This window comes from Trachemys scripta, chromosome 3 (genome assembly GCF_013100865.1).
Source record: "Trachemys scripta elegans isolate TJP31775 chromosome 3, CAS_Tse_1.0, whole genome shotgun sequence".
Taxonomy (NCBI): Eukaryota; Metazoa; Chordata; order Testudines; family Emydidae; genus Trachemys; species Trachemys scripta.
Window position 1 is genome coordinate 77428972 of NC_048300.1, and position 12750 is coordinate 77441721.

Sequence of the window (12750 nt, forward strand, 5' to 3'; positions counted from 1 at the left end):
AACAGAACCCCAGACCAGCAGCGGGCTGAGCGGCGAAAGATCAACATTTTAATTTCATTTTAAATGAAGCTTCTTAAACATTTTGAAAACCTTGTTTATTTTACAATACAACACTAGATTAGTTATATAATATATAGACTTATAGAGAGAGACCTTCTAAAAAACATTAAAATGTATTACCGGCACGCGAAACCTTAAATTAGAGTGAATAAATGAAGACTCGGCACACTGCTTCTGAAAGGTTGCCGATCCCTGTTCTACACTAATGGTTAAAGGAAAGTGCTATTAAGTCTACTCAGAACACAATCTTAAACATGCAACAGATTTGACATTTGCACTAAGCCCCCTTTACACTACCAGAGTAGTGCAAAGGGACCTTAGCGTAAAAGAGAATCAGACCCACTGACTGTGGAAAGTGAGACCATGACTACTTTGAATCAGGCGGAGGATTGAGTAGTTGTGTTAGCAAAATGTGTTGCTGTGGAGTATAAAGTAGTGATTCCCCTTATGGTTGGTAGGGGCAATTTGCCCCTTCTTGAGGGACTGTGCAGTACATGGTGGAAAAAAGCATAGTTAAACATCTACACCCTTATTTAATCCATTTGATAGGCATCAGTTTAGACAAAATGGATCTATAGACTTCCTTGGCTCAGTTGACTTTATAAGGGTAGCAGAGTGAAGAAATCTATACTATCTACATAACTACTGAGGATTGCTAAGAATTGAAAGTGGTATAAAACTTAGTTTACACACTTTTTGGTGTAACTGACGCACTAAAAATCATTCTTGAAAAATACTCTTGAAAGAAACAAAAGAATAATTTGATATGATACGTTGCCAATATAGCAGCAATATAGGATTCATTGTATTGTACTGTATTGCTGAACCCCTGTCCCCCAAATGGATCCACAGGAGAAGACTCCCACGCCACCTGGAGAAGTTTTAGAGATAGGAGCTATAAATGGCAGCTTTGAGTTATATGGTCTCTGACAGAATTTCACTGAAAAGCATGTCCAGTTCATGACCATTCGTTTTGTTGTTTTTTTTAACTTAAAAAACAATTGTATAAAGTTACTTGCTGTGAAAGGTCCAGCACTGGGAGCTCTAGAAACCACATTCTCTAGTTATCCACAGAACAGATACAATGCTGCACAGGTACCAGCAGTGCAAGCTTCTCTACACTGCTCTGCCGATGTATGAAAGGGAGGAAGAGGGTTATCTGCCACATTAACTCTTGTACGTAGTGTTGCTACAGTGGTGTCGGTCCCAGGATATTAGAGAGACAAGGTGGGTGAGGTAATATCTTTTATTGGACCAAGTTCTGTTGGTGAGAGAGAGGAACTTTCAAGCTTACTCGGGTCTCTTCAGCAGACCTGAAGAACAGCTCTGTGTAGCTTGAAAGCTTGTCCCTCTCACCAACAGAAGTTGGTCCAATAAAAGATATTACCTCACCCACCTTGTCGCATTAAATCTTGGTCTTTCTGCTGAGCACACCAACAAAAGAGCCAATGAGTGTTAACTGTGCTGTGTGGGTTTTGTGATGTGAACAGCTGAGAAGCTGGATTAAGATTAAACACATTTTACATAGGCCATTAGTAGGGCCCTACCAAATTCACAGCTGTGAAAAATGTGTCATGGACCATGAAATCAGACTTCCCCCATGAAATCTAGCTATTGGAGGAGAGGAGAGGGGAGGGGAAGGGGAGGAGTGGCAGTGTCTGAGCCAAGGGCTCCTACCATGCCCAGGGCTCCAGCTGCTAGTCCCATTCAAGATGAGGAGGGACAGGACTTGCTCTTCTGCTGTACAGCTGCTCTTGTGGGGAGAGCAGATCCACCTCCAGGTACCTCCCCCGGCTGCAGGAAGCTCCGGGGCTAGGCAGCAACCCCAGAGCTTCCTGCAGCTGCAGGAGTTTGCCAGAGGTGGAGGGAGGCTAGTCTGATCCGCCCTCCCCCCTCCAGCCCCTGAACCCCCCAAGAGCAGCCATTCAGGGGAAGAGCAAGTCCTGTCCCTCCTCAGCCCAGCCTGAACTAGCAGCTAGGAACCCCTGGCTGGAGCGCTCTCAGCAGCACAGGGGAGATCAGACCCACCTCTAGCTCCAGGAACCTCCTGCAGCTGCAGGAAGCTCTGGGGCTGCTGCCTGCAGATAGGGTGACCAGATGACAGAGGTCAAATATCGGGACGCGGGGGGGCGGAGCAAAGAAAAAAACCAAGTCTGTGGCGGAGCAAAAAAAAAAAAAAAAAAACCAAGCAGGCGGGGGAGCAAAACAAAAAAAACAAAAAAAACTGCCGGAGCACAGGAAAAAATGAGAAATCACCGGCAGCTCCACGCCCCGCCCTCTCCCTCCCCCCAGCTTGCCTCTGCTCTGTCTCCACCTCCCCCCTCGGGGAGGGAGGGGGGCAGCACGCAGAGCCCCACCCCCCACCCCTCCAGAGGAACCTGCCAGGGGGGCAGGTGAGTCCCAGGCAGTGCTAGCCTTACCTGGAGCGGCTCCCCGGAAGCATCCAGCAGGCAGGTCCTGTCCCTCTGACTCCTAAGGTCGGTCGGGTCGGGCCGAGGGGGGCGGGGTCAGGGGCGGGAGGGCTCGCTGCCAGCACCTACAAGCCCCACCCCTGCAGCACACAGTGGAGACCTACTCGCTGTCTCTGTGCATGCCTGGGGAGTGGGGCTGCAGCACTCTGCAGGCTCCTGCCGGCCGGCGGGCGGGTGGGCACCGGGAGTTCAGCTGCGCTGCCCCAGGCCCAGGAAGAAGAGGTGAGCGGCGCCGGCAGCACCAGCTTGTGTCCTCCACCAGACGGTCCCCCGATATTGGGACAAAGTGCGTCCCGACCGATGTAAGGTCGGGATGCAGGACAAGTCCCCTAAAATCAGGACTGTCCCGATAAAATCGGGACATCTGGTAACCCTACCTGCAGAGCCCAACTCTGAAGGCAGCGCAGAAGTGAGGGTGGCAATCCCACAACTCCCCCACGATTCTCTTTTGGGTTGGGACCCCCACGGTTACAATACTGTGAAATTTCAGATATAAGCATTTGAAAACATGAAACTGACTAATTTTCAAATCTTATGGCCATGAAATTAACTAGAATGGACATGAATTTGGTAGGGCCCTGGCCATCGGTAACAATGTTCAGTCACTACCAACCTGGGCTGGATTTGAACAAATGCTCATCCATTTCAACTTGATGACACATAACTAGCTTCTTTAGAAATAAAAAAGAAGTATCTTCACATAACACAAGTATTTTCAAGGTACTGAAACTACAAATATACTCCAAAAAAGGAAAACAACAGCAGGATTAACCATCCAGAAATCCAGCAATGGTAGGAAAGTGGTGGTTATGGCCAGGAACAGAAACCTCTTTTGGTAACCATAAGCAATATACTTTTAATATAGATATTTATAGATATTTGGTAGTTAGGACCAAATTCGTCCTTTAGATACACTTGCCCAATTCCCACTGAAGTCAAAGGCAGTTGGGTGTGAATATATGAAGATATACATATAATTACTTATTTTAAGTAATAAAGTCTTCATTACTTAAGTTAATTTTAATGTATAGTCATTTTCAAGTCACATAAATGATCAACTCACCCTAGAAAAAAGTGTCAGTTTTAATGTATATTTATGTGATTGAACCAATGATGAAAAATGTAGAGACCGGAACTTCAGTGTATCTCCAGAACAAACTCAGCACCCACTGCATCTCCGTCATGATGAAGGATCAACTCTGCTGGTGAGAGCAGTTCAGCCTTTATCTCCATTCAGTCCTTTGGCTGTCTGCTGAGATTGCCAGCAAAGGTGCCCATGCTGTCTGAGATCGCATTTTTTGTTATACTGACTCCTGACGGGAACGGGACTGACACCATTTCACATAGAGAAGTGAAATGATAATCCATTTAAGGCAAGACTTCTCAAACTTTGTCAAAGGGTGGACCACATCCTAGTAAAGAGATTATTTCACGGAGCCTCCACCCTCCTATTCATCATCACATAACATCCCTGTGGCACCAATAGCAATTACTCAAATGGAAAAATAATATTTGAAAAGTTTTAATGTCTTTTAGCTTCTTTTAGTGAGATACAGCATCTGAAAACAAAGAAGAGAGCCAGCACCATGTGACCAGCTAGTGCTCTGCAGGCCACCAGTAAGTAGCCCAGGGACCACAATTTGAGAACTATAGCTCTACACTGTACTAGATCTACACTGTGTCTATTTTTCTGTACAAATAAATCTGATTCTCTTTAATCAGATTTATTTGTACAGAAAAAATAGACAAATCAGAAGCTCCTGGGTCGGTACAGATTCACTTGAGAAAGCAAATTCTAAAGTCTAGAGTGACATTAAGGGCCAGATTTTTAAAGGAATTTGGCATCTAGAGGTTCAGATAGGCACTGCCTATCTGCCTCTTTAGGCACCTAAATACCTTTAAAAACATAGCTTTAAACCCTGAACTTGTGCAAAAAAATTGCACGTTAAGATTTTGATTTTATCTGGGATGATGAACCGCCAGCAGCAGGCCTTGAAACCCCAAAACAATTTGCCTTCAACTGAATATGAAAAACATAATCATTGCTTCCTAAGCAGAAAGAAAATTACAGTGAGATTAACTAGCATCATCTGCAGTCAGTGTGGCTTGAAAGCTTGTCTCTCGCTAATAGAAGTTGGTCCAATAAAAGATACATCCTCACCCATCTTGTCTTTCAAATATCCTGGGACCGAAACAGCTACAACCACACTTCATACATTCAAATCAATAAATGCTCAGATAGTTGTGGAAAGGAATCAAGACTATTACATCACATGTTTGAGGATATTTGTTCCAAAAACGTGATCCAGTTGATTAGACTTCTGTCATATGACTTGGCTCTGAGTTCCTTAGAACAGAGGAAAAAGCTTCATGTTCCAGAGGTTGAACTGTAGGCTCTGAGTGTTCCCTAGTAATCTATTAGGAAGCCTTGTGTTTCAAGGATGTCATGATAAAAAAATAGCAAGCACTTCAACCATTTTCTATTGTTTAAAATGAATAAATGCAGCTTATGTCATGTCCCAATATTCCTACATGTCACCAGCATAAAAGTTAGTTAAGTGACACCATCAGGCTAAGTTGACAAATACATGCTGATGCTCCCACAAAGCTGTACTCACCATAGTCACTGCATATATTTAAGTGTTCTTCATAATATGACACAAATTTTCAAAAGTGACTAGTGGTCATGGGTGCCTCCGTTTTTGGGTGCCTGGCCTGAGATACCTTAAAGGATTTTCAGGAAGAGGGTGCTTGGCACTTTTCTGATATTCAGGCCCTTTAATGTAACTCAGAGTGGGTGCCCAAAAATTTAAGCCACCCAAAATCACCAGTCACTTTTGAAAGCTGGACCTATACTCCATTTTCCTTGTCAACCTCTCTCTCATATGGTACATTTCTGTTGGTGATACAGGGATTGTCTGCACATTCATGCCCTATAAAACCCCATGACAAACAGTTTCATCACAACAAATAATGTAAAATGTTATATTATGTTCTAACGCACATAAAAAGATGGGGCCAGATCCTGGGCTGCATTAGGGCAACTTTGCACCACTCTACTGGCACAAAACTACCCTGAAGCTAACTTATCCAACCACTGGGGGGATTCTCCCTGCATAGGCAAAAAGAAGAACAGGAGTACTTGTGGCACCTTAGAGACTAACAAATTTGTTAGAGCATAAGCTTTCGTGGACTGAATGAGCACCATATAAGAACCTCTGTAGAACAAAATGGCTCATGAGCTGTTCACTTATTCTGGGAGAAGATCCCAGTGCAGATCTACTGCATGACCGAGAGCGCTCAAAGGTAGATTAAAGCCATTCCTCTTCCTCAGCTGTATCAAATACTCCTTGGCAGCAGCCACGGATTTGGTTCATGGTATTTAAGTGCCATATACTACCTTCAATCTTCAGACACAACTGCAGTTAGCCATCAATGGGAACTGTGTATGTGGATCAATGGCAGCATGTGGTCTTCAGTGAGGGCTGGCTGAGGGAAACACTGCAACAGTATAGGCAGGAATTTTCAAAGGAATCTAAAGGAGTTGGGGCCCAACTCCCAATGACATTCAGTGCTAGTAGGGTCGGGTGCCTAACTCCTTTAGGTTCCTTTGAACATTTCAGCCATAACTATATATGTATATTTAATTTGGACTCTTTTCATCACTGGTTCAATGCCAGTTGAAGGCAATGGCTTCCATCTGTCATAGATTCTCTCTGTCCTTCCATGTCAAGTGCCCATGGACCAGGAAAGTATCATGAGGGAGGGAGACTCCTTGTATCTTTCTCCCCATTCCTTGAGCACCTAAGAGCTATAAGCACTATAGCTCAGAATTATCAAACAAACACACACACATTGATTTCAGTACCTTTCACATGTGGCCTTTTAGTGCCACCTTCAGGTTAACCCGAGATTTGCTCTATGTGCTTTCTTCTGAGCACCAGTCCTTTCCTAAGGCCTGGTCTACATTATGACTTTAACTCGGATTTAGCAGCGTTAAATCGAATTAACCTTACACCTGTCCACACAACCAAGCCATTTATTTCGAAATAAAGGGCTCTTAAAATCGATTTCTGTACTCCACCCCGACGAGCGGAGTAGCGCCAAAATCAATATTGTCATTTCGAATTAGGGTTAGTGTGGCCGCAATTCGATGGTATTGGCCTCCGGGAGCTATCCCACAGTGCACCATTGTGACTGCTCTGGACAGCAATCTGAACTCAGATGCACTGGCCAGGTAGACAGGAAAAGCCCCGCGAACATTTGAATTTTATTTCCTGTTTACCCAGCGTGGAGAGCACAGGTGACCACAGAGAGCGCATCAGCACAGGTAACCATGCAGGCCGATAATCGAAAAAGAGCACCAGCATGGACCATACAGGAGGTACTGGATCTGATCGCTATATGGGGAGAGGATTCAGTGCTAGCAGAACTTCGTTCAAAAAGACGAAATGCCAAAACTTTTGAAAAAAATCTCCAAGGGCATGATGGAGAGAGGCCACAATAGGGACTCGGATCAGTGCCGCATGAAAGTCAAGGAGCTCAGACAAGCCTATCAAAAAACAAAGGAGGCAAACGGTCGCTCCGGGTCAGAGCCGCGGACATGCCGCTTCTACGCCGAGCTGGGGATGGAGCGGAAATCCTCCAGGGACATCTCCATGAAGCTCTCCTGGAGGTACTCCAAAAGCCTTGCCACAAGGTTTCTGGGCAATGCAGCCTTATTCCGTCCTCCATGGTAGGACACTTGACCACGCCATGCTAGTAGCAAGTAATCCGGTATCATTGCATGACAAAGCCTGGCAGCGTATGGTCCCGGTGTTTGCTGGCATTCAAGCAACATCCATTCTTTATCTCGCTGTGTAATCCTCAGGAGAGTGATATCGCTCATGGTAACCTGGTTGAAATACGGGAATTTAATTAAGGGGACAGAGGTGGCCATTCCTACTGGGATGTCTGCCTGTGGCTGAAAAGAAATCCTTCCCTGCAGTTAGCCAAGCACGGGGGGGCTGGGGGGAGGGAGGAATTGGCCCTGAGCTTTTCGTGTTTGGCTAGCAGGGATCTTCCCTGATACTAGCCACGCGGTAGGGGGAGGTATAAAGTGATCATCCCAGAGAATTGGATGGGGGGGGGGGAAATTTAGGTTGTTTTCTGCTGCTGAAGGTTAACAGGAAAACTGCAGCAGTCAATGGGCTTTCCTTGGTATGTGGGAAAGGAGGGTGCAGAAGCCGAAAGACAATGGCTTACCATGGCCGCATGCAAGCTGAATTCTGTTGCCCGGACCTGCATCTGTGATCTCTAACACCAAAGCCACAGACACTCAATATTAAGATGGAAAATGCGACCTTGTACTGAAATCACATATGCTATGTAATGTGAATAGTGTTGTTCACCATGAAAGAGTATAAGCATTGTTCTGTAAAATGTATCATTTTAAAAACTTCTCTCCTTTTTTTCAACCCTCCAGCAGCTGCAAATTTTTCAAGCCTCCCTCCTCCGTCCCGAAGGCTATCTCAGAGAAGGCAGCGGAGAAAGAGGACGCGAGACGAGATGTTCTCGGAAATAATGGAATGCACCCGCAATGAAAGAGCTCATTTGAATGAGTGGAAGGACACTGTATCTAAATACAGGAAAGATGCCAGTGAACGTGAGGTCATGAGGGACACTCGAGATGAGAGGTGGCAGGCTGCAACGCTGGGGCTGCTGCGTGATCAAACGGACATGCTCCGGCGTCTGGTGGAGCTTCAGGAACGGCAGCAGGATAACAGACTGCCACTGTATAACCTCCCTCCCCCCCCACCATGTTCCATATCCTCCTCACCCAGACGTGTAAGAACGCGGTGGGGGGGGGGAAGGCTCCGTGCACCCTCCCACTCCACCCCAGTGGACAGCCCAACCAAAAGACTGTCATTATATTGAATTTTTTCAGTGGCCTTTTACTTCCCTCCTATCCTCCTCCCAAACCTCACCCAGGTTACCTTGTCAGTTCTCTCCCTATGTTTATAATCAATTAATAAAGAATACATGATTTTTAAATGATAGTGACTTTATTTTGTTTAAGAGCAAGCTGTGATTTAAGGAGGGAGGGTGGTTTGCTTACAGGGAATGAGTCAATAAAGGGGGCGGGTTTTCAACAAACAGAACTTTCACACTGTAGCCTGGCCAGTCATGAAACTGGTTTTCAAAGCTTCTCTGATGCGCAGCGCTTCCTGGTGTGATCTTCTAATTGCCCTGGCTGCGCATAATCAGCAGCCAGGCGATTTGCCTCAGCCTCCCACCCCGCCATAAAGGTCTCCCCCTTACTCTCACAGAGATTGTGGAGCACACAGCAAGCAGCAATAACAATGGGGATATTGGTTTGGCTGAGGTCTGACCGAGTCAGTAACGCGCGCCAGTGACCTTTTAAACGGCCAAATACACATTCTACCACCATTCTGCACTTGCTCAGCCTGTAGTTGAGCAGCTCCTGACTCCTGTCCAGGCTGCCTATGTACGGCTTCATGAGCCATGGCATTAAGGGGTAGGCTGGGTCCCCCAGGATAACTATTGGCATTTCAACATCCCCAACCGTTATTTTCTGGTCCGGGAAGTAAGTCCCTTGCTGCAGCTGTTTAAACAGATTAGTGTTCCTGAAGACGCGAGCGTCATGAACCCTTCCCGGCCAGCCCACGTTGATGTTGGTGAAAGGTCCCTTGTGATCCACAAGTGCTTGCAGCACCATTGAAAAGTACCCCTTGCGGTTTATGTACTGGATACCCTGGTGCTCCGGTGCCAAGATAGGGATATGGGTTCCATCTATCGCCCCACCACAGTTAGGGAATCCCATTGCAGCAAAGCCATCCACTATGACCTGCACATTTCCCAGAGTCACTACCTTTCGTAGCAGCAGCTCAGTGATTGCTTTGGCTACTTGCATCACAGCAGCCCCCACAGTAGATATGCCCACTCCAAATTGATTCCTGACTGATCGGTAGCTGTCTGGCGTTGCAAGTTTCCACAAGGCTATCACCACTCACTTCTCAACTGTGAGGGCTGCTCTCATCTTGGTATTCTGGCGCTTCAGGGCAGGGGAAAGCAAGTCACAAAGTTCCAAGAAAGTGCCCTTATGCATGTGAAAGTTTCACAGCCACTGGTAATCGTCCCACACCTGCAACACTATGCGGTCCCACCAGTCTGTGCTTGTTTCCCGGGCCCAGAATCGGCGTTCCACGGCTATAACCTGCCCCATTAACAGCATGATCTCCAAAGCACCGGGGCCCGCAGTTTGATAGAATTCCATGTCCATATCACTCTCGCCGCCTGGTTTTGCAGGTTCTGGTTCAGCATAAACTGCACAATAACGTGCGAGGTGTTTACAATGTTCATGACTGCTGTCTTGAGCTGAGCGGGCTCCATGCTTGCCGCGGTATGGCGTCTGCACTGTTCACCCAGGAAAAAGGTGCGAAACGGTTGTCTGCCATTGCTTCCCTGGAGAGGGGGGAGGATGTACCCAGAATCACCCACAACAATGTTTTTGGCCTCATCAGGCATTGGGATCTCAACCCAGAATTCCAATAGGTGGAGGAGACTGTGGGAACTATGGGATAGCTATGGGATAGCTACCCACAGTGCAACGCTCCGGAAATCAACGCTAGCCCCGGTACATGGACGCACACCGCCGAATTAAAGTGCTGAGCGTGGCCGCATACATTCAACTTTATACAATCTGTTTCCAAAATTCGAACTGTATAAATTCGGATTAATCCGGTAGTGTAGACATACCCTGAGTCCCACTGCATTCCAAGACTAGCAGGAAGCCATGGAGTCTGAAGTTGATGCAGGTCTAAACAAAATCAGATCTGAACTTCAGATTCAATTTCAACTTGGTATCCCTGTAATGGGCAGAAGTAAAACATCAAGATCTGACCAACCCCAAACTTGGGTTTTTTTAAATCCATATCCAAACTGGTGCTTTCCCAATATTCAAGATATTTAGCTTTGGAATATTATAGAGAGGTTCCAGCTGCAATCTCACATCTGAATCCAGATCCAGGGTTTGACTCTGAGGTTTTGATTCAGGCCCATCTCCATTCATAAGGCAGCATACACTCACATTTCTGGTATACTGGTTAGTTGAAATTTGTTGTAATTGTAAATGACTGTGGGTAAAATTTCTAAACGGACCTCATGTCTAATCTCTCATTTTGTGTCTGCAATTTTGCACCCATAATCAACTGCAGGCATAAAATTATGGTGAGGTTAATTGTGGGTATAAATGATAGGATTTAAATGTCTGTTGATCTGATGTACTAGCACAACCTGATATTTGCATGTTTACCTGCTATCTCATTTGAGCCTGCATTTACTAGCAGGTGCAACTGGCTGCAGGCACAAAATCAGAGGGCATCTTTTTAATGGGCTCATTTTTAGTGGGCCTATAATTTCTCATTATCCCACTCAAGTTAGATGCTGGTGAGGTTAGTTCTATGCAACTTTATTTGATGATTACTAAACAATAATGGCTTGTATTAAGATACAGTAGTCTACATTTTCAAACAGCAGAACTGTCAACTATGTACTTCCCAGTTTATGTGAATTTTTTTCTTGATTTCTAAGTTTTACTTCCTGTTCTTATTTCATCTTAAAAGCAAAACTACTCAAATACCCCAATCCTAACCCAACTAACCCTTTTCTTCATTCTTAGACTCATAGACGTTAAGTTCAGAAGGGACCACGTGATCTAGTCTGACCTCCTGCACATTGCAGGCCCCAGAACCTCATCCACCCACTCCTGTAATAGACACACAATCTCTGGCTGAGTTATTGAAGTCCTCAAATCATGGTTTAAAGACTTGAAGATACACAGAATTCACCATTTACACTAGTTTAAACCTGCAAATGACCCGTGCCCCATGCTGCAGAGGAAGTGGAAAAACCCCAGGGTCTCTGCCAATCTGACCCGGGGAGAAAATTCCTTCCCAATCTCAAATATGGTGATCAGACCCTGCATATGTGGGCAGAACCCATCAGACAGATACTTGGGAAAGAATTCTCTGCATTAACTAAGAGCCCTCCCATCTCTTTGCCTTCATTGAAACCACCTCCACCTACCCTCTTTCTGTTCAATAATAATATTCAGCACTTTAGAGTTTTACATTTTTAATCACTTTATTACCATAAACATGTTAAGTAATCTTTTGGGGCCATTAGCTGCTACTATTTCTCTACCAATCATTAATCTCTGCATTGTGTCACTCTCCTAGCAAGCTATACATAATTAAAGAATCAAAGACAAGAAAGGTCAAATGGGACTAATTTCTATTTTAGTGAAAATGCCAATGCTGTATCTCTGTGCTCTGATACTGCTGTAAAACCACGTTTCTTCTTATTGTTTGATGGACATTGTAACCTTTTTCTTTTGCGGGGGGGAATAAAGAAATCAATAGCATCTATACTGAGGGATTCACTGACCCTGGCCCCTTTGCCCACCCTTACCCTCATGCTGCAGTACAGCTGGCTCATGTGAAGCTCTGGTCCATGGCACACAAGCAGACCTCTGTGAGAGCTTCCTGACTCCTGCCCCAGCCCCTGCACAGCAGAACCATACCAGGGGACTTCTTAAACGTTGCATTTTAGACCCTCTTAAATGGTGTGTATCGTGGCTATGGCTATGTTTTAGTCACGGGTATTTTTAGTAAATGTCACGGACAGGTTGCGGGCAGTAAACAAAAATTTATGACCCAAGACCTGTCCATGACTTTTACTAAAAATACTCTCAACTAAAATTTGGGGGTGAGGGCTGCCTGAGGGCACCGTGGGTGCTGAGAGAGGACGGCTTGGGTGCTGGGGCAGGCAGGTGGTGGCGCATGGCCCGGGACGCCTGCTGGTGCTGGAGCGGGGTTTGACAGGGCCGGCAGGCTCTCTACCTGGCTCTGCGCCTTCCCCCCCAAGCAGCAGCAGAGTTTGGGTGTGGGTGGAGGCAGGGGGTTGGGACATAGGACGGGGTGAGACAGGCTCTTAGCTTACCCAGGGGGCTCCCTGGAAGCGGGAAAACCACCACTCACTCAGCTTCTAGGCGAAGGCGTGGCCTGGTAGCTCTGTGCGCTGCCTCCACCTAGAATTCTGGCTTCGCAGCTCCCATTGGCCGGGAACAGCGGCCAATGGGAGCTGTGGGGGCGCTGCTTGCAGGCAGAGGCAGTGCGGAGAGCTGCCTGGCCATGCCTCCGCCTAGGAGCTGAGCAAG